We start from the raw sequence: 20,700 nt of genomic DNA on the forward strand, positions 1-20,700 counted from the left end.
CAAGCAGAGGAGCTGCTGCTCCCTTCGTGCTTGATTTCAAGGTGACTTTGAAGTGGTCTGCAAAATTCTGAGCAGTTTTGTCTGACTTCTGAGGGGAAACTTAGTGTCTGCCAGTGGAGACTCCAGAAGTGAAATAACATGGCCAATAGCAAAACCCCCTGAGACAGATCCTCTGTGGGTATAAATCAGCACTGTGCCCTTGGTCCCATTTGGAGCTATGCTGGCTTACAGCCTGTGCTCCCAGCCATCCTTCCAGGCAGTAAGCAGCACTGGAACAAATTCAGGTGTAATTGCTTCTCACAGAAAAAAAAATGTAAGAAGCAGCTCTCTCAGTGAGGATAAATCTAGGTCTCATTGTTTTCTTTTCCTTGAAGGCAAGCAGAGTTATGATGCAAAGGCAGCAGGACAATAAAACAAGCAAACAAGAGTGGAAAGGTTTGCCATCTCACAGCCTTTTTTCCCCTACATCTTCCTGCCACACAGCAGCTATCCGAAGGGACTTGAAGCAAACCTGAGGGAATGGCTGCATGAAGAGCCTTTAAAAGAGCCTGAGCTAGTTCTCCTCATCATTACGTTGTTGGGTTTTTTTCACCAGTGCTACTCCCTTGATTTGCACTGCAGTGACACAGCTGTGAAACAGGCTTAATGTAGTGGAGAATCAGACCTTATGTATCTGAATTTGTTTTTCAGAGCCCTGCTTTTCTTACAGGGGGAAAAGTGCCTCGAGTTTAAAGGTAAGCTCCAAATCCTCACCTCACCGTGAAGATTTGCAGATATAAATCCCATTTAGATGACTTTATAAACCACTGAAGTACTCCACAGCAGTAGGATTTAACCTTGGGATGTTCACTTGCTGTAATGTGATTAATGAGCCTTTCCCCATGCATAGCAGATATCTAAGCAATTTTTTGTGTATGGAAGTGGAACAATTGTCCAGCTTTACGCAAATGAGGAGCTACTTCAGTGTTTGCCCTGTGAAGAGACTTCAGTTTCAATGGGCTTCAAGATTGCACTTTTGTGTTAAGTGGAGCTGTGATCTTTTTCCAATGAGTGTTGCTATGCAGGGCCAATTTGTGACGTCCATTATTCTAAAATAAGTAACTTCTGCACAGCAGAAATATGCTCCACTTGCACTGCTAATCTCTCTCACAAAGGCGTGTTTGGAAGAAAAGTTATTTATTGCGAGTAATAAATGCAGGTTCTCAGAAGCATTTATAACTTACTTTCCAGAGCACTCCAGTTTGAAATAATTTCCTTTCAATTTTCTATATTTTCAGTCCTTTTCCTGGCTGTTTTAGACCATATATTGCATACTTAATTATTCTCCGAAGGAGAATCTCAGCCACTGAAAATGGGATATACTTAGCAAAATTCCTCATGCAAGAATCTGTTCAGGTATCAACTGTGACCTGTTATAAGATAGGAAAACCTGACTCTCTTAAATATGCATGTTGTGTTGAAGTCTCCTACCTCACCTGTGCAAATGGTTATAGATCTCACCTGTGTGAGCTCCTCTCAGGCATTGGTATAACTGCCCTTTGAATGTCCTCTGGTGGAAAATGCAATCTGTGGTTAACACTCACGCAGTTTGTCTAAAATTGCAGAGAGCCAGGGTGCAGTGGGATTTGAGGCCAACTTGTCAGTGTTTTTATATGGTCTTTCCCTCTAGATAAGCTGCATCACTGTAAGAGCAGCACAGTTTATATTTGTCCCAAAAGGACCCAGAAACCTTAATTCCTTTGAAAACCACATAAGTTAGTAGCTATCGAGAACTCTACTTACTTTAGGACTTCATGTGGGTTTTTTTCTGTTCTCAAGAAGCTAAAATGCAAATCTATCACTACTTGGAAGGGTTCACATGATCGATCTGACATTTCTTTGTAGCTTTGGCCATCAGGTTCCATGAGACTGGGAAGTGCAACTGAGTAACTCCATGGCAGCAAAAACATGAGTGGTTTACACTCCTGTTTGACTCCTGGGTGAGGCTGGCTAAGAGATCCCAACCCTTTCCCCTGCTCTACTAGCAGCTGTCAGTGGCTGTGCAGCTGCACAGCTCTTGCAGCAGGACAAGGGCTGACTCCATCCTTGTTGTGCAAAGAGTTTGCAATCAGGATGAACTACAGCTGCATCCCTCTCTTCTTTCATAATCACAAACAGATTTATAGTCATCCAAGTAGGTATGAGAATAATTAGCAAAGTGGAAATGAATGTTTCTAGCAAATAATTTGTCTGCTTATAATCCCTACTTGTTCCATGTGTTAGACTTACCAATGGCCCTTAAGAGTGGGAGGAACTGCAGGTGTTCCTGTCATCTCTCTGCTTTTGGAGGAACAAAGAAGTTAGAGCTCAAAGGGAGAGTTAAAACACTTTGGTTATACTAAAGTCACACAAAATCTCTGTGGCTGTACTGGAAATATCCACATTTCCCTCTTGTTTTCAAAACCCTTCTAGGATTTCATCCTTTCTGGCTGACTGTGTTAGTCAAAAGAGGTTTCTTCTGTTGTCTGAAAGGCCTTTTGCTTGGCAGTTCTATCATCTGAGGAAACATTTCTTCGTAGCAAGTTTTACTTGAATTGGTTTGGTTTGATTTTCATTTTGCCTTACAGTCCACACCAAAACTTTTACCCCAGTGTAAACAGATTTCACGAACCTCCCTATAAAATGCAGGGCAAACTGCGTGGACTGCTCCTTCTGGGAGTGGAAAATGAAGGACAGCCAGTCCCATAGCAAGGTGTAAACCCTGTGTGGGTCTCTGGGTCAGCAGCTTAGCTCATGGAGTGTAGGTAACCTGCACATGCACGGGGCTGTGTGCTGGGAGGTGCACATAGAGGCTTGTTGAGCACGAGTTTGCATGTGCCAGCATTCTGAGGTGCCAGAACATTGCTGTTTCAGCCCATTTTAACTGTGTGGCATGTTGCATGGCTAACATGTGTTATCACCAAGTACAGTGAGACTTACATTGCTTATGGAGGCTGCTGAGTTCCTCCAGAAACCAGAGCTTTCTGGGGATCTTTCCCTCCGCAGCAATCAGGCTGCTCTAATCACAGTTTAAAGGGAGACTGCAAAAAGCTGTGAGCTAATCTGTAAAGTCATGGCTTGCTTCTCTTTCACTTCCCTCCTCGGGATACGTCTCCAATGAGAAGCTGATCCTTATGTATATGTAATGCTGTGCCCTGGGGGAGGCACTCCTAAGTGAGTCAGGAGGTTGTTAGTGCCTAGTTAGCACACTGCAGCCATCCTGCTCATCCTGCCACCCTCGATTCCCATTTATGCCACTGGGAAGAGAAAAGAAAGGTCTTCCCTCGGTGCTGTCACAACTAATATGCTGGTCAGCCTGGCTGCATGCAGGAGGAGAGGGGGGTCACCCCTCCCCAGGGCTCATGCATCTCCTGGGGTGCCCATCAGCATCCATGCTGACGTGGATACCTGGGGATGACACAGAGGACAAACCTCACTGGGGTAACTGAAAAAAATATAAATCCTTTAGGCGTCATACTGTGGTCACTGATTGTTCCAGGAGTGGTTTGAACTCAGTGAGAGGAGGCTCCACACACCCCCATGAATTTCTGCAGAGTCGTTGAATTCTCTCATGCTTACAAATTGAATTCTCTCATGCTGACAGAGCTTGAAGATAACTCACCAGAACTTTTTTAACTTGTTCTGGAAGCTGGAAATTCAGCCACACTTCCAGAAAGCTTGTACTCTTAGGGGTTGGGTTAGCAAGTATAAATGAGGGTTCAAATGAGATGACTGAGCTGTAAAAGAGAAGCTTTACTTTTTCCAGCTATTTATGCATGAGTGTGCACACTCACACATATGTACTAGGAAGAAATATGGGCTGTTCCCTTGGCCTTATCCCACTTTCCATGAAAAGAAGTGTTCCTCTGGAAGCTGTAGCCCTTCACTCTTGCAATCTGCCACCTGTCAAAGCAATTTGAGATTTGCTGGTGACAACTGAGTGCTAATGTCTGCCATCCTTGCCCTGCAAATAGCCCATGCATTCCAAGTCCCACGTCCCTTGGCCCTTACGTCAGCTCTTCTCCCTGAGATTAGTTCAAACTCAGCCAATCACCCAGTGGCCATTTGGAGTGATTCACTCTTAGAAATACAGATCTTCAACACTCACTAAAACTTCAGGGGGAAAATGAGTCATTTCACATTATAGAAAGTCATATCTTGCCCTTGGTATTTCTATGTATACATGAGTGATAATCATTTATTTTTAGATAAATTTCTCCAGTATAAATGCTGCTTCCTTTGAATAAAGGTCGCCTTGAGAGCCACTGCTAATATTCTGCTTATTGCAGACAAGCTCTAGGAGTTCATTTATTTATTCATGCACTTGCAGCAGTGCGGGTGAGTGACAGGGAGCCACAGCAGTGGCTGATTGTTGGGAGTCAGCCTGCAGACAGGGTCCCTGTTGCTAGGCTTATCTGTCCAATATGTGTTCAATAATGCAGTGAAATCATCCCCTTTCTGGCATTTGCTTGCTGTTTGAATCACTCGGGTCTGCGTCCTAGACCGTCTGGCGATGACGCAGAAAATCCTGGTTTTCAGGGGGAGCCATTAAACAGGGTATTTGTCACGGGGTCCTGGAGGAGGTCTTGGCACTGGATAACCAAGACCAAGCAAACGGATAAAACAAAGCTTCAAGCCTCATTAGCTCTTGTCAGCATCCCAACAAACCAAACCGTTCAACGTGGCAGCTGAGGGTGGATGTGGTTTTGGTCCAAGTGCTCCGTTGTGCCTCTGCCACCCATGGCACATCTCTGTTGGGACCTATGGCTGTTTGAAATGTGCCAGACCTGATACTGAACCCAAATACTTCAGCTGCAACACCCTCTGGGTAACAGCCTCACTTTTTTTTTGGTACAAAACACAGCAACACTTGCCTTGGGGTCATCTGGCCTTGCCTCATCCAATTTCACCCATGGCAGGTCCATCCCCTGTTGAGTCTGCATGAGGTGGGCAGCACAAGTCCCTTGGCAGCTCCCGAGGGGCTCCAGCTCTTGAGCAAGCACAAACTTCCACTGCCTTCTCGAGACATCAGCAGAGAAAGGCAGGGAATACCATCTGGCCATGAGAGGCAATTCAGGGTCGTGCCTGAAGGGAAGAGGAGCAACTTTCTGCCACACTTCAATGTCTTTAGAAAAATCTTGAGCTTTATATGCATATGTGTGTAAATGTATGTTTCTGTTATAGATAATGTACAAACGGATACTTAAAAATACAAATGCATAATAACTATGTGTCCCAGAGGGGCAATTTGCAAGATGTTGAGAATTTGTTTGCTGTCTCCTACCCCAAACTGAAGATGATTCGGATATAATTCCATACTGAAGCAGCTTCCAGCCCAGTCATCAACAAATCTAAAATAGCAGCGACCTTTCCATCAGGGGCTGTGTGGCTCAGTAGCCAGAATACCTTGGGGTGTCCAGACAAGCCCTCAGCAGCCTCTCTGGAAGCAGGGGTCAGTCCCACCAGCTGTGGTGGCAGGACCCCATTTCACAGACTGCAGTGGGGTGTGTGTTCTCACAGTTCTGCAGCTTGGCCCCTGGGTTTGGGGCTGTATCCCTTGCAGAGATGATGCACAGTGCCCCCAGGCACAGAGGGAGGGAGCAGGGGAGGAAGCTGAGTGGTGCAGGCAGTGTGTATTGCCTGTGTGGATGCATTCCCATCTCCTCCCAGAGCAGTGCAGTGGGTTCAACTATCTCCTGTGCCAAGCTTGGCCTGTGCCTGTCTCATTTGACCCTCCTGCCCTGTAGCACACATTTTTTTGGGAAATCCCGAGTGCCTTTGCACTCCTGTATGGACATGTTTTCCCGTCCCCACTCCTCTCATGCCTCTGACCTCCAAGGCCAGAGTTCATCCCTGCTCTGGAGCCTCTCTCTGGGTCTTGCTCCCCAGGACAGGCATCTGAGAGGCAGCTCCCTAAGCACCCAATCAAACCTGGTCCAGACTGTGCCTCTCCCTCCTTCCCAACCTCCAAAAGCTAAGCGCAATTTTGGATATAAACTATCCAGATTAAAGAGGTATCTGAGACATTTTACTATCATGCTGGCTCCTAAGTTAAATAAACAGCATAAATTGCAGAGCCAGATTCAGCTCCGACTGAACTTTCACATCGAGCTGTATTTGATGTTGAAATAAGGTGACATACTGATTTCAAGAGTACTGGCTTATCCCCTATTGGTGTTTATGTAAAGACAGTTCAGCTCATGGATTTCTCCCTGCATCACAGAGATACTGACACTGTTACTCCAAGTGGTGTTTTCCTGCTCTTTCACTGTTCACCAAATGTGCACAGGGAAAACAGGGCTCAGACAGCATCTGTGTAGGAACTGTTTGAGCACAGATGTTATATCACTTTGGCTCAGGATGGCAGAACATAATTATCAGAAAACACTTCTAAGTAATAGGCTCATTGTCTGCTCTATTTAAAATAATTTCTGGCAAATGATCAGATCACAGGCAAAAGACCAACTGTCTTCTTATGGCAGGATAGATGTGTGTGATGAATATGCATGGTGAGGGCCTGAGTGAGAACTGTCTGCAAGATATCTGTCTACTTACAGGGAAGCTTTCTTGCTAAGTTACAGAGAAAAGGGAAAAGACAGGCTATATACAACAGAATTTGTATGACTGAAATGTGGTTTTCAGTGGTTTGACCATTTTTACTGCAACAGCAAAACATACTGTCAGCTGGCCTTGGAGAGGAAGTAAGGCAAGTGCTTTGCATGCCTCCATTAGGACATATTTATGTTTTATGTGACTGGATGACATAAACCACTGGTTCTCATCTCTTTCTGTAGCTGTGAAATCTGGCAGTGTTCATGCTTCACTAGGCCTGCTGGAAGTCAACACATCAGTGAGGATCTCTGTTGTTTGGCAACCATGGCCATAGAAGTTACCAAAACACACAGTGCAGTGTAGTGCTGCTTGGTATTTCCCCTGCCTGCAGTCCAGCTGCAGAGCACAGTCTCCCATTCTGCTTCTCCAACATTTTTGGCAGAAACCAAACCTTTTCAAATCTTTTAAATGATTGCATTCATAGTCTTCAATGTTTTTAAATCCTTTGTGACTGGAACAGGTTGCCTGGAGGAGTTATGGATGCTTCAGCCCTAGGAGTATTCAAGGCCAGGTTAAATCGTGCTCTGAGCAACTTGGTCTAGTGGAAGGTGTCCCTGCCCATGGCAGGGGGGTGGAACTAGATGATCTTTAAGGTCCCTTCAGACCCAAACCATTCTGTGATTCTGTGATCATCTTGGAAGACTTTGAATTTTATACTCCAGTTCCAAAAACCAAGCACAAGAACTTTTGGTTGAACAGTGTCTCTTATGGAAGTTTTACCAATCTAAATGTAAAGGCCCCAAGTAGCAGGGACTGCATGGTGTGTCTTGGTAATGAGTCCTTTGACTGGCTGCTCATGGTATTGGATGTCTGCTGAAACGCTGTTTTCCTGAATACAGTTTCCAGCTCCTCATTTTTCCACTCCCTTCCCTGCTTTGTTAAGGAACTATCTCCACTTTATATGACTTCCTTGGCAAGGCACCTGGACAATTCCCTTTGGTGAGCTGCATAGAGATACTGACTGAGCTTTTAAGAGATGACAACCTTTGATAGGGACCTATACCCATTGCAACTTGACAGATCAGGGGGTGCATCTGCAACGGGAATTACACACAAAGCCCCATGGCCATGGATAGGCTCATGCTCTTAGGGCTGGCCCCTGTGAGCTGCTTACCCTGTCTGTGTGATGCTGAACACACTCACCTCCCACCGAAATATTTTCTGAAGGAGGACATTCAGACAACCTATGCACCTTGGATGATCAATTCATGCAAATGGAGTTTATTGACACCTGGAATCACCTGTCCGTGCCAAGGGCTGTTGTGTTGAACAGGTCACCCTAGGTGTTGCCTCTTGGCCAGCCAGCAGCCAGTTTGAAGGTACTTAGGGAATCCTGGGCAAACTGCAGATGATTTGTTGAGGCTGTTGTAATGGAGTTATATGAGGAAATGGAAGGAAGTATGTACTGAGAAATTATTCGTGTTGTTTATTTAATTATGCCTTGTTTGTTGTTTTGTTAGGGTGGTTTTATTTTCCTTAAAACAACCCCTGACAGTCTTATTTGCAAAGAAACATGATGTACTTATCAACAGCAGAAACACAGAGCTGTTTGTTGAGCTGTGGCATTTTTAGCTTCTGCTCCCTTGAGCTGCTGCTGAGACATTGAGAAATACTTGTTTAGTGGCCTTAGAGTTGTGTAAATCATTTTAGTCAACAAACTTGGCTGCTCTGTCAAGTTAATGTGTCCTTAAAATGCAGTAAGATTAGACTATTTGTTTTTGCAACATTAACATAAGTACTTTTGCTTATAAACAAGAAGCAGCTATAAAAAGGACTCAGTCCTGAGTGTGCAATAGTGCTCCTTCCACGGGGCGAGCCCTTGCCAGAGAAAAGCCAAATCACTATCCAGCTGAAGTCTGTGGAAGTGTTTCCATTCACTTCAACCAAATCAAGGTTTGGCAAAATAAGAAAAGAAGTTCTGGATGTCAACACACCCTATGTCTCCCAAATGCACAGACTTGCATTTTGGCCCTCTATATTTATCATTAATGTAAATCCCCAAGCATTCCTGAAGTCCATAATCAGAAAAACAAAAGTGCAAACCCTGAAGCTCTCCTGTTAGTTTGCCTACACCATGGAAGTATGTCAGCAGTTTTCTTGTTGTACGGATTATATCCTCTATTTTACAGCTTAAACTTCGGTCTTTTTTTTCCCCCATTAAAGCTCTGCTGGGAGAATTCAGTCGTACAAAATCCTTAAAGTCAGTGGCAAGATTTCATACTGACTTCAGTGGAGTTTGGATCAAGGCCATGTAATTAAGCCAGAGAAAACACTGTTCTGGTGTAGTATCTTTTTCTGGTTTAATGATGTTACCTGGATAGGATCATATAATCTCCATCCTCTATGGCTAATAAAAATGGCACCAAATGCTACTGAGTAGCCAGAAAGTTGCTGAGTGGTTGTGGCTGTTATTGGTTGAATTATTTGAACCTAATTTTTTTCCTTTTTTTTTTTTTTTTTCTGCCAAAGGTTTCCCTTTTACTCAGGTAAAGAGTAGAGATTTTTTCTCAGGTAAAGAGACAGAGTTTTTCCAGCTGATGGTTACATGGACTGTATTCATATACCTCTGAGAGAATGGTCTTTGGATGAGCTGGAACAGGAGCATGTCCTGTGGAAGAAGAGGGAAGGGAGGAAGGACCTGGAGGACTGAAGGACTGTGATTTCCTTTCCATTCTTGGAAATGTGGGAAAACCAAGGTGTTTTGGTTAAGTACATGCATCTCCAGCCTCCCAGAGTGGCTGGGTCTCCTTCCTTTGGAGCTGTCTCTGAAGGAAGAGGAGAACAAGGAGGTGGAGAAGGAGAAGGTCTCAGGACTGCAGTGGCCAGAGCAGAAAAACAGAAGCAAAAACATCACAGGGAAATATATTTCCCATGGAAAATGATCATAACACAAATTTGCCAAGCCCATCCCTGAAGCATCCATAGTGAGTAAAGATGAGGATAAGGGGTGTGGAGGTGTGTGTGAAGGCCAAGAAGCTTGGGAAGACATCTGAGGAAGACATTCCCATAAACAGCAGGCAGGGAAAGGGATGGGCACCATCTTCAATAATGAAGAGAAAGGAGAGAGAATATTCAGAGAGGAGGTAACAGGAGTGACTGAGGGTGAAAATGCCCAAACCACAGACAGGTGGGGATGGATGTGAGGAAGAAGAAGGGAACAACTCTTGTGAAGGAAACAGCAAGAGGTGGATTAGCCATAAACTGAATGTGAAGGGATGACTCAACAGTGATGCCTTCATTATGAGAGCAGCTGAGGGGGAGTGTTGAAATGCTGGTGCAGAGAGGAAGAGGCTGGGCATAGGTGCAAGAAAGGAGGTGGAGAAAATAATGCAATTAAAACTTCAGTTGAAAAAAAAATAAATCTCCCTCCCCAAAGCTGTATGCAAATGACTTCAGAGCTATTTGTGACGCTGACATCAACTCTTTGCTCCTGAAACAATAATGGGAATAAAAGGAGAAAGTGGGAGGAAAAAGAGGAAATGAAAGAAATTAAATTTTGGCAGTAAAATTTATCAAGAGCACTTAGGTACTTCTGGAAATGTTATTCAAATTTCCCGAATAGCAGAGGCCATGACTCAAAGAGATCATAAATCAACTTTCAGGACACTTAGCCCTGACCCAAATCCATTACAACCATGTAGCACAAGACAGTGAGCTGCTACTTTGAATCCCCTTGTTGCTTCTCTTTCATCAGGCAACATGGATTTGGATGGGTTAACGTTATTAAAGCAGCTGTCGTGCTGGATCAGGAGCTCTAAGTCCTCCTGAAGGTGGCATGAGGCCAGGGTGGTGGAGTAAAGCTGCACAGACTTTGGGCCATGTGCTGTGGATAATGCAATAGAGAGGCAACTGTGTGCATGTGACTGCTCAGCTTTGTCCTGCTAGTGTGGAGAGCCAATGCTGATGGCAGAGGAGCCACAGCCTTCAGGGCTGAGAGCTACTGGTGGGTGATGCCAGTGGCTTTTGAAGGCCACATGTGCAATGAGCTCCAGGTGGTGGTGGGGAGCAATGGGGCTTTGTGATGTCCCTTGGTCCCCAGTCACCCTTGAAATAAATCCATTGGGAGATTGGGATCTTTCGAAAATCCCATGGAATGCCCTTACAAATTGCCTCCTGGTGCCTAATTCTCAGCAGAAACCACTCGAATTGTGAAATTTCTACAGACTCAAATGTCACCTTACCCTGAGCTCATGCTTCCCTGGGCTTGACTGACCTGCTCATTCTCCTTGGGATGCCTTTGGCTGGCAGTTTGGAAGATGTCATCAAGAAAACTTTAGACTTTGGAAAAGGAACCTCTTTAACACTTAGCAGGAGGTGGGCAGCCTCAAGGTTTCCTTCAGCAATCCATAGGTCTTGGAAACTGGCAGTATATATTTTGGGGTTCTTTGCAGAAGAATGATATGATCAAAGGCACCTTGGGGTAAGACCTTCAAACTGACAGGAAGTGGGTTTAGATTAGATGTTAGGAAGAAGTTCTTTACTGTGAGGGTGGTGAGGCACTGGCACAGGTTGCCCAGAGAAGTTGTGGATGCTTCATCCCTGGAAGGGTTGAAAGCCAGGTTGGATGGGGCTTGGAACAACCTGGTCAGTCTAGTGGAAGATGTCCCTGCCCATGGCAGGGACTGGATGATCTTTCTGGTCCCTTCCAACCAAAACCATACCTAGAATTCTATGATTCTAACTTGATTGCTGTGAGAAGCACTAAGGATAGTGCAGCATAGAGAGAAAATACCTCCTTTTGAAGAAATTTTTATCATGAAACTGAAAAATATTTCACTTCAGCAAGCTGAGGACCTTGAAAGAAGAGTTTCAAGGCAGGAAACGAAGGCCCCTGAGGTCAGTTCAGGTCCATGAGAGACATTACCAGTGCTGTGTCAACACGACAGTGATGCAAGGTCAGGTGAGGTTAGCTCTAATGGCACACAGCTAACAGGATGCCTGGGGAGCCGACGTGAAAGGGGCACTCCAAGTTGCTAATGCCTTCATCTGGGTCAGCAGCTAATAGTCAGACTCTGATTCACAGAACTTCCCTTCCCTGAGAGGTCCTGTAAATATATGTATTTTTTTAAACATTGAGGAAATGAGCAGCCATGCTGAGGATTAAGTGCTCCCCACGTCTGACCTCAGGCTTGCTGGCTTCACCCCAGCCTGAGCTGCCTGGTACTGAGGTGCTCCTCTCCAGCTTTCTCCACATTTTCCCCTCGCCCTTTCCCCCACTCCCTTCTCCTCCCTCCTCTCCCCACGTTGGGGCTATCCAAAATTGAATTCCTGCTATGGCATGGAGTGGGGAACAAATGTTGAAATCCTTTTTTCTTTCTTTCTTTTTTTTTTTTTCTTTTCTGTGAAATGTAATTCTTGCTCACTTGTCATCTTATTCTCAGTATATCCCCCACTGGATTCCTTGCCCCTTTCCCTGATCCCAGCTTTGCACAGCTGTACAAAGATGTTGATGACGTTGAAAGAAAGAACAGTCCTCCCCAGAGACCTGGTCTGGCCCTGAAGGTACCTTCCTGGTGCCAGCTCCCAGGAGATCTCTGCTTTCCACAGCTTGGACTGGCTGGCTCAGAGGTTGGATGGAGCCCACTTGCACCCTGGCCTGGACCATAAATCTTCACAGGGCTTCTGCTAAAACCCTTCAGTTGAAGATACAATGTTATTCACCTTTTGAGGGCTATTTCAGTTCAGACTTTAAATACTGCAAAAGATACCTCAGCAAATTTCTGCAGGATCCTTTAATCACAGACACAAAATAGTAGAATTTTCAATTCTTGGAGAAGTAAGGAGGGGTATCAGCAGAACTGCCACCTTGGACTTCCAGAGGAAAGACTTTGGTCTGTTTAGGAGCCTTGGGAGGCAGTCCTGAAGGGCAGAGGAGTCCAGGAAGGCTGGAGATTCTTAAGAAGGAAATCCTACAGGCACAGCAGGAGCAGGACATCCACATGAGCCAAAAGACAAACAAGAGCAGGAGGAGCTGCCTGGTTCAACTCAGGAACTGGGGAAGGGGCTGGACCACAAGTCTGATGATGTTGTTTAGCTTGGAGAAGGCTCAGGGGGGACATTATTGCTCTTCACAACTGCCTGGAGGGAGGTTGTAGCATCTTCTCCCAGGCAACTAGTGACGGGATGAGAGGACATAGTCTTCAGCACCTTAAGGGGAGGTTTGGGAAGAATTTCTTCATGAAATGGGTTATTAACCATTGGAAGAGGTTGCCAAAGGAAGTGGTGGAGTTACCACCCCTGGAGATATTTAAAAGACATGTAGACATGTGGCATAGGCACATGGTTTAGTGGTGGACTTGGCAGTGCTGGGTTAACAGCTGGACTTGATGATCTTGGAGGTCTTTTTCAGCCTAAACTATTCTATGATTCTATGATTTAGGTCTCACAATTTCCTTCTCATACCCAGTTGCTCTGTCTTTCAGAGTCTGGCCATTTCTGTAAAGGACATGTCCTTCAGGAAGAATTTCTTCATGAAATGGGTTATTAACCATTGGAAGAGGTTGCCAAAGGAAGTGGTGGAGTTACCACCCCTGGAGATATTTAAAAGACATGTAGACATGTGGCATAGGCACATGGTTTAGTGGTGGACTTGGCAGTGCTGGGTTAACAGCTGGACTTGATGATCTTGGAGGTCTTTTTCAGCCTAAACTATTCTATGATTCTATGATTTAGGTCTCACCTCACAATTTTCATACCCAGTTGCTCTGTCTTTCAGAGTCTGGCCATTTCTGTAAAGGACATGTCCTTCAGGACAACATTTTGTGCCTTTCTTGATGTCTTTTGTTTATCTGCTAATGTAAACTCTGTCCGTGACAGGCTTTTTGCATGACTGTGTTCTGTGATAAGCTGTTTATTTTTTTTTCCCTTTGGGTTTTGCCTGTAACAAAAATGATTTACCATTGCTCTGTCTTTCAGAGTCTGGCCATTTCTGTAAAGGACATGTCCTTCAGGACAACATTTTGTGCCTTTCTTGATGTCTTTTGTTTATCTGCTAATGTAAACTCTGTCCGTGACAGGCTTTTTGCATGACTGTGTTCTGTGATAAGCTGTTTATTTTTTTTTCCCTTTGGGTTTTGCCTGTAACAAAAATGATTTACCATTGGGAAGCCTTTCCTTGCCTGTTTTTTATCCCAAATTTCCTGCATCTTGTCAATGTTGGGGTTTCTTTTTTTCATTTCTCTGAGGCTCACCTCTTTATATATGTTTGCCACTGCATCGATCTCCTCAGTCAAGCTGTTGTTCTGAAATTTTTCTGGGGAAAAGAGAGAATTTCCCAAACCAAGTTAGGCAGATCAGGAAAATCTGTCAAAGAAGCAGAATTTAGACCAGCAGCAGAAAAAGAAGATATTAAGATAAATCTTCTAAATCAGTCCCTGCCAGATATGAGCTGAGCCTCCTTTAGGATTTGCTGCTGCCATAAATCAGCCAGTTTAGCTGCTGGTATAGGTTTTGTAGTGTAGACAAGTGCTCGTGAGTGGAGCTGACTGCAGTGCCAGTGGTTTGACTCAGTTGCTGTACATCAGTTCAGTAAAGTCACCCCTTGCTTCATGCAGTGTTCACGTAGACCCCCAAGGGAGAGATGCTCTACAGTGAACCTTTTTGCATGTGTTATTTTCACATCCTGGGTGTCTTCTGGCAATACTCATCATATGCATCATTGCTCAATTCCAGCCTCTCGTGTTCTCAAGTCTCTTTACAAGCAGGGTGGGATCTGGCTTGTGGAGCTCAGGGTTGTCTGGGCTTGAGTGAAGTGAATCATCCTCACACAGTAATCTCCCTTCGCTGCTGATGCTGAACTGCTGCAAGCTGTTCCCATTCAGCAAAGCACATAAGCCAATTTCTGGCTCCATTTCTATTTAGCAGAATGTTTAACTGTGAGTTTAATATTAAACTCATGCTCAAATCCCATGGCTTATTAATGGATTTAGGTGAATGTCCACACCACATCACTGAATCAGACAGAGATTAATTACAAGGAGAGAGGAGCTTTGCTGAGCTGGATTCAGACAGAAAATTGGTGCACTCCTGCCCTAAGGCTTCCCTCTCCACCAGCTGTGCATTCAACAGTTTATTCCCAGGGCACACTGTTGATATTTTAGTCTTGCTCATCAAGGGACATTTTTCTAGTGTTGGATTTGCCTGGTGAAATGGCTTGTTGAGGTTGCTCAAGTGAGGACCTTGGTGAGCCTGTCAGCTTTGCTGGCATGGGAAGGGTGATGGCAGCTGGGTGATCTCATGTGCTGTTTTTCTCAACTCCAGCTCCAGACAGTAGAGATGGAGGATGCATGCACAGCACAATGGGCTGATTTGATGGCTTTTCCACAGCAGATGTCACACAAGCTCAAAAAGGGTAGAAATTGAAAACTCACATGTTGCAGTGTGTTTTTAGAAGGGAGGAGGTGACAACTTCATTTGTACTCAGTGCAAGAACAGTTTGGGCAGGGCACCACATGCTTGCTGGTCTCTGTGAATGGGATCTTCCTTTCTGTAAAGGAGATTCTTCCCTCACTGTTCAGTCCTTGTAGAAAATGCTAAATTGAAGATCTTTTTGAGGTATAATATCTTTACAAGGTCCTATGAATTAGACAGAGCAGGAGATGACATTTGGTTCATGAAAGCCCTGGAATAGGTTGCCTAGAGAAGTTGTGGATCCATGAAAGTGTTCAAGGCCAGGTTGGATGGGGCTTGGAACAACCTGGTCAGTCTAGTGGAAGGTGTCCCTGCCCATGGAAAGGGATTGGAACCAAATGATCTTTAAGATCCCTTCCAACCCAAACCATTCTGTGATGCAATGATTCTATGATAGATGCTGTCAATTCCTGAGTGCTGATGAAGAGCCCAACTCTGTGGGCACAGACCAAGCTCTCAGTCTTTGCAACTCACTTTTACCACATTTACAATAGGAATAATAATAGTGTTAACCTCCAGCAGTGTGTCACTGACTGTGTTTAAACAGTGCTTTAAATAGGAGATGTAAGCACACTTGGCAAAACTCCATTTAAATGCTTATGGATTTAAATTTAGCAATTGGGTTTTCCAGTGTTCCCATTCAATCCATTAACCAGCAGAATCTGAACCCCCTCTGGCATGCAGTGGCAATAGGGGACTGATCTCTGATTTGCAGGTAACAAGTGACAAGGTGAGAGGAAAGAGCCTCAAGTTGAAGCAGGGAAGGTTTAGATTGGGTATCAGGATATTTTTTTTTTCACTGAAAGGGTGGTCAGGCATTGGAATAGGCTTCCCATGGAAGTGGGGGAATCACCATCCCTGGCAGTGTTCAAAAGGCCTGGGCTATCCCTGGAAGTGTTAAAAAGTGTGTAAATGTGGTGCTTAGGGACATGGTTTAGTGGTGGACTTGGCAGCACTGAGTTAGTGGTTGGACTTGATGATTTTAAAGGTCTTTTCCAGCCTTAATGATTCTGTGATTCCAAGGGTGCAGATCAGAAGTCTTTCCTTCAGCTGAGTGGAGCTGGGCCATTTCCAGGCTGTGGTAAGGAGAGGACATTTGTTGCAGACTGTTATGATTTGTAGAGTATGCCATTTCCAGGCTGTGGTACGGAGAGGACATTCGTTGCAGACTGTTATGATTTGTAGAGTAAAAACACAGAGCTTAGTCATCAAAAACAGGGGTTAGTCATCAAAAACAATCTACCTTCCTCTTAAGATATAAGAAGGCTCAAAAGTTCGGTAAGGTTTACAGGGCACTAAAAACACACCACTACTACAATTGCCGGCGTTAATTCTCATCAGGTAGCCTTCCTTCCCCATTCGATGTGGAGCCTCACAGCTTCATGTCTGCTGCCAAATGCTTTAACCCTGGTGCCCATAAAAGGTTTTCTGCTGTAACTGTCTTGTTATCAGACCATCAATGTCCTGACACTTCCTAGTGATTAATCCTGTGTTGAAATGAAATTAAGTTTCCATAGATTTGGCAGAATGACCCCAGGACTTCCTATTTGGGGAATACAAAGAATAAAGCATCTGCAGCCTACAGGAAGCCAAAGTCTCTGATTTCCTGCAGAGGCAGAACAAGAACAAACAGGGAACACATATTTCACCGTGGCAGTCGAAAGCGCACGTAAGAGCCCTGTCGGCCCCCATGATGAAAACAATTAAAAGGGGGAACATCCCTGGTCCCAAAATTATTTGTGGGTGTTTTTGTTACATACACAATACGCCATTAGAAAATAGATGTAACTCAAGTTAATGCTTTTTCCAGGTGACTATTAAACTTTCCCTTGGCATGGGTCTTTCGGTTTACATCAGCGAGATTGTGCTTGTTGAGTGAGTTTTACATTGCCTGTGCTGTGCTTGGCTCTCTAAATCCATTTGTGCTTAGGAAAACTCAAGGGATATTTTCTTTGATGGCTTTGTTTAAATGAGCCGGGCCAGAATCAGGCTGATGTCAACTCCAGAGAAAGAGGCAGGAGGAGGTGATAAGACAGCAAATCCTCCTTGCAGCCTGGCTCTGCCTTGTGATGGAAGGTGTGTGGGGAAGTGGAGGCACCAGCCTGCCTGCTGGGGCTGTGCTGCACAGTCTACTTGAGAGAGAGCCATTGTTGCCTCTACAATACAATTTAGCAGCTCAACACTCAGAAAAGGAAACACTTCTGAGTCCTTCCAAATTGCTGGTTATGCCGTGCACTAATGGGCATCATCCTCTTAAAATTAACCTCTCTCTGAATAATGCTTCTACCTGAGTACATATACTTGCATATGTGCATCTGTGTATATAAATGTGTGTTTGTGAGGCAGAGGAAAACCTGTTCTGTTTACCTGCCACATTGCTGGGGTTGTCTTGGTTGTTGTGGTGCATTTACTCAGCTCTGTCAGGTGGCTCTCACTCCAGTTTTGCCAGTGTCAATGTGCTGTTGCTACTGGTTCTTGTCAAAAGAAATTGCCTTGTTTCTGCCCTGCAAAGGTACCATATTACCATAACCCCTGTGGCTGAGAATATCTTGTTTCCTACAGTTTCCCATCAGTCAAGTTGCTTCCAATGCTTTCTAACCCAAACTGGAGTGAAAGAGAGACCTAGATGCTGAAGGATGTCAGGCTTGATATGTTTCCATGGGCAGAGGTCTGACCAGTGGCTGGTTAACACAGCTGTACTTCAGCAGGCAGAAATGGGATTCCCTGGAAAGTTGCTTGCCTTGTCATTTTTAATAAATGGCTGTCTAGAAAAAACATGCAAACTGTTGCTCTTCTTTAAACCATGACTCCCTGTGGGGAACTGGGTTTGAAGTTCTGGATCTGAGAGAAGACTTGAAGTGTCCAGCCATGATATTTTTCTGAAATGGTATCTTTAACTTTTTGTGTGAGATGTTGGCTTTAGAGTGGCTATTTCTGTAGCCCTGAAAGTACCAAGTGCCTGAGGAGCACAGGATGTGGCTCACATGTCCTTACTGTGGTGACATTGGGATGATCATGTTATATCAGACAAGTCCCAAGAGAGCTGTAGAGAGCTGTGAGTGAACTGAGGACAAGCTTACACCACAAAATGCTGCTTGCCACTGAAATGCCAGAAGCAGTGGGAATCAAAGCTGGTCTGCCCACATGGCACAGGGATCATTTACTGGATGCAGTCTAGACACACTGACTTGGCGACTGCCTGGAGTTAATAAGCTCTTTTTCTTAATGCAATCTCTTGTCATATGGACTTGATTTCTCCTGCAGTTTGGTAGAAGGCTCAAAGAGTACCTGTTCATGCTGAAGTCTGCAGGGATTTGGGGACACAGTAGGGAACAAGGGCATTCACAGAGAGACACTGGATCCACAAGACTCTCACACTGAAATTCCATGTATGCAAGAAGTAGGGCTGTGCTACCTTTTCATTTTGGTCTCTGTCCTGAGTTTTATAAGGCACCATGTGTCCCTTTGTATGTCAGTGAGCTGGTTAAGTCTCTCTCCCAATTATTCTAAAATGAATAATGAACAGACAAATCCAGGCAGTGCTGCCAGCTCTTGCAATTTTGTCAGTCCTGCAATATTTGCTTTTTGTTCACTTGGCTTTTGCTCCCAGATTCATGCAATGAAATTCCTCTTTCCATTAGCAAACAAGAGGAGGGGAAAGAATAAGCACTCCAGGTGTCCAGTCTACTTGTGAGGGAAGGAAAGCCAGGACCTGTGACACAGGAACCCTCAGGCTGTTAGAACTGAGCTCAGACACGTCACCCCCATGAAAGCCACAGCTCCATCACTGCACTGTGGATGTTGTTGTAAATAATCCCTGATCAATAAATCAGACTAACAAGTGACTGCTCCTCTCTCTCACTGACGCCCAACCTCATCCACATATTATCTCATCACTCTCTTTTCTTACAACAATTGCACTTTCCTGCCAAGAGCCACTGGTGGTTTTCCACTCTTCCAGGGAAAGCCTGCAGGGAGAGTGCTCCCTTCCCCACACAGAGCTGCCTGCAGCCAGATGCAGCAGGGCCCAGGCTGAGCCTGGGGAGGAGGCCAACCAAGCCTAGACCTCTTCAAATGGGCAGCTGACCTCCTCAGAAGCTCTGGCCTGAAGAGAACCCACTGGACAGGCCAGGGATACCCTGCAGGATCTTTCCTCAGCAAACATGGGCTGCTGACCAGGTAGTGGACAGGTTCCCCTGGCTGCCCAGGTGCAGTGGGTGAGAACCACTGCTGTACATGGATGGGATGTGATCCATGTATGGATCATGGATGGGATCATCCTGCCCAGGAACCACACACACCTCTGCTGTTTTTAGCAACAGACACCCATCGCTCATCAGTCAGGGCTGAGCCGCTCAGCCACCCCTTCCAACAGAGATTGCCTGTCTTATACTGTTGAATCCCACGTGCTGTATGAGAGGCACATGGGACACAGCTTTTCTTGTGTCCTTTTGCCATCTGGCCCTTGCTTGCAGCAGAGACTCTCTCCACACATGTGACTTAGCAGCCCAGATGTCGCTTGTTTGCAAACCCTTCGGGCAGCCCTGGGCCCAATCACACTGCCCTGACCTACCCTGAGCCTGGTGCACTTCCTTCCATGGCCCCAAGGCTAATCCATGTCTCAGCAACACTTCAGTTTTGGTCAAAAGGACCATTAACTGTCCTTGGGGCACCTTGTCTTAAAGCAAAGCGTTAAAGAAAGCTCTTTCTTTAAGGAAGAGGTAGCTGGATTGCAAAGGTTGCTATATACAAACTCAGATTATCTTGTTCAGTAAGTTTATTCTTGCTTTTATTCTTCTCCTTCCTGTTAAAACCCACCATTGTGAGTGAACCATAGACATGATGTCTGGATATGGAGAAGTCATTCTGCTGCTGCTTCTATAGGTCAAACCCTTCTCCTTCTGTGAGCACATCAGGTGTAAACACCCCCTTCCCTTTCTCTCACCAACACCAAGCTCTCCTGGCTGTGGCTCTCAGGCTTCACCTGATGAGAAGAACCCTGTGACTAACACTGTTTGCTTTGTAAGCCATAATGTAGCAAAGCACCTCAAGATGCTGTTTCTGTGTGAGTAACTGGAAGTAATTGTAAAGCTATGCACTGCCCTGACAAAAATGAAGCTATCTGAGCTCTCCTGCTTCACTTCTACACAAGGATAACCCCATGGAAGTCACTGCTGCTGATAACGTGCTCTGCAGATGGAAAATGCTGCAACTTTTATCAGTGATGTAACTCTCCTGATGTAATCATTACCTAAGGATTTCATCAAAATCACTTTTGTGTTACAAAGGTGTCAGTAAACAAAGAATCCCCCTGATATTTCAGAAGTGACAACATTTTCCTGATACAGCACATAAATTGCCAAGTAAGTGCTCTCTTAATTTGCATCACTTCTACCCCAACATAATTCCATTAATTTGACAATTACAGGAGGGGTGTGGATCTCCTGGGAGGAAGCTCACCTTTACTGTTCTTGAAATTGATGACATGAGGGTTTCCAGCAGCTTAGCTGTGATTGTTCAGCAAAAATTAGCTCTGCACAGAGCTGATGGAACTGCACACAGCAGGGCCATTAGCAGGCAATGAACAGGCAAATCTTGTTTGCATCATTTCAGAGGCCATTTAGAGTTGGAAATCCATAAATGAATGACAAGATTCTTTAG

Source organism: Acanthisitta chloris, unplaced genomic scaffold (genome assembly GCF_000695815.1).
Source record: "Acanthisitta chloris isolate BGI_N310 unplaced genomic scaffold, ASM69581v1 scaffold15671, whole genome shotgun sequence".
Lineage (NCBI taxonomy): Eukaryota > Metazoa > Chordata > Aves > Passeriformes > Acanthisittidae > Acanthisitta > Acanthisitta chloris.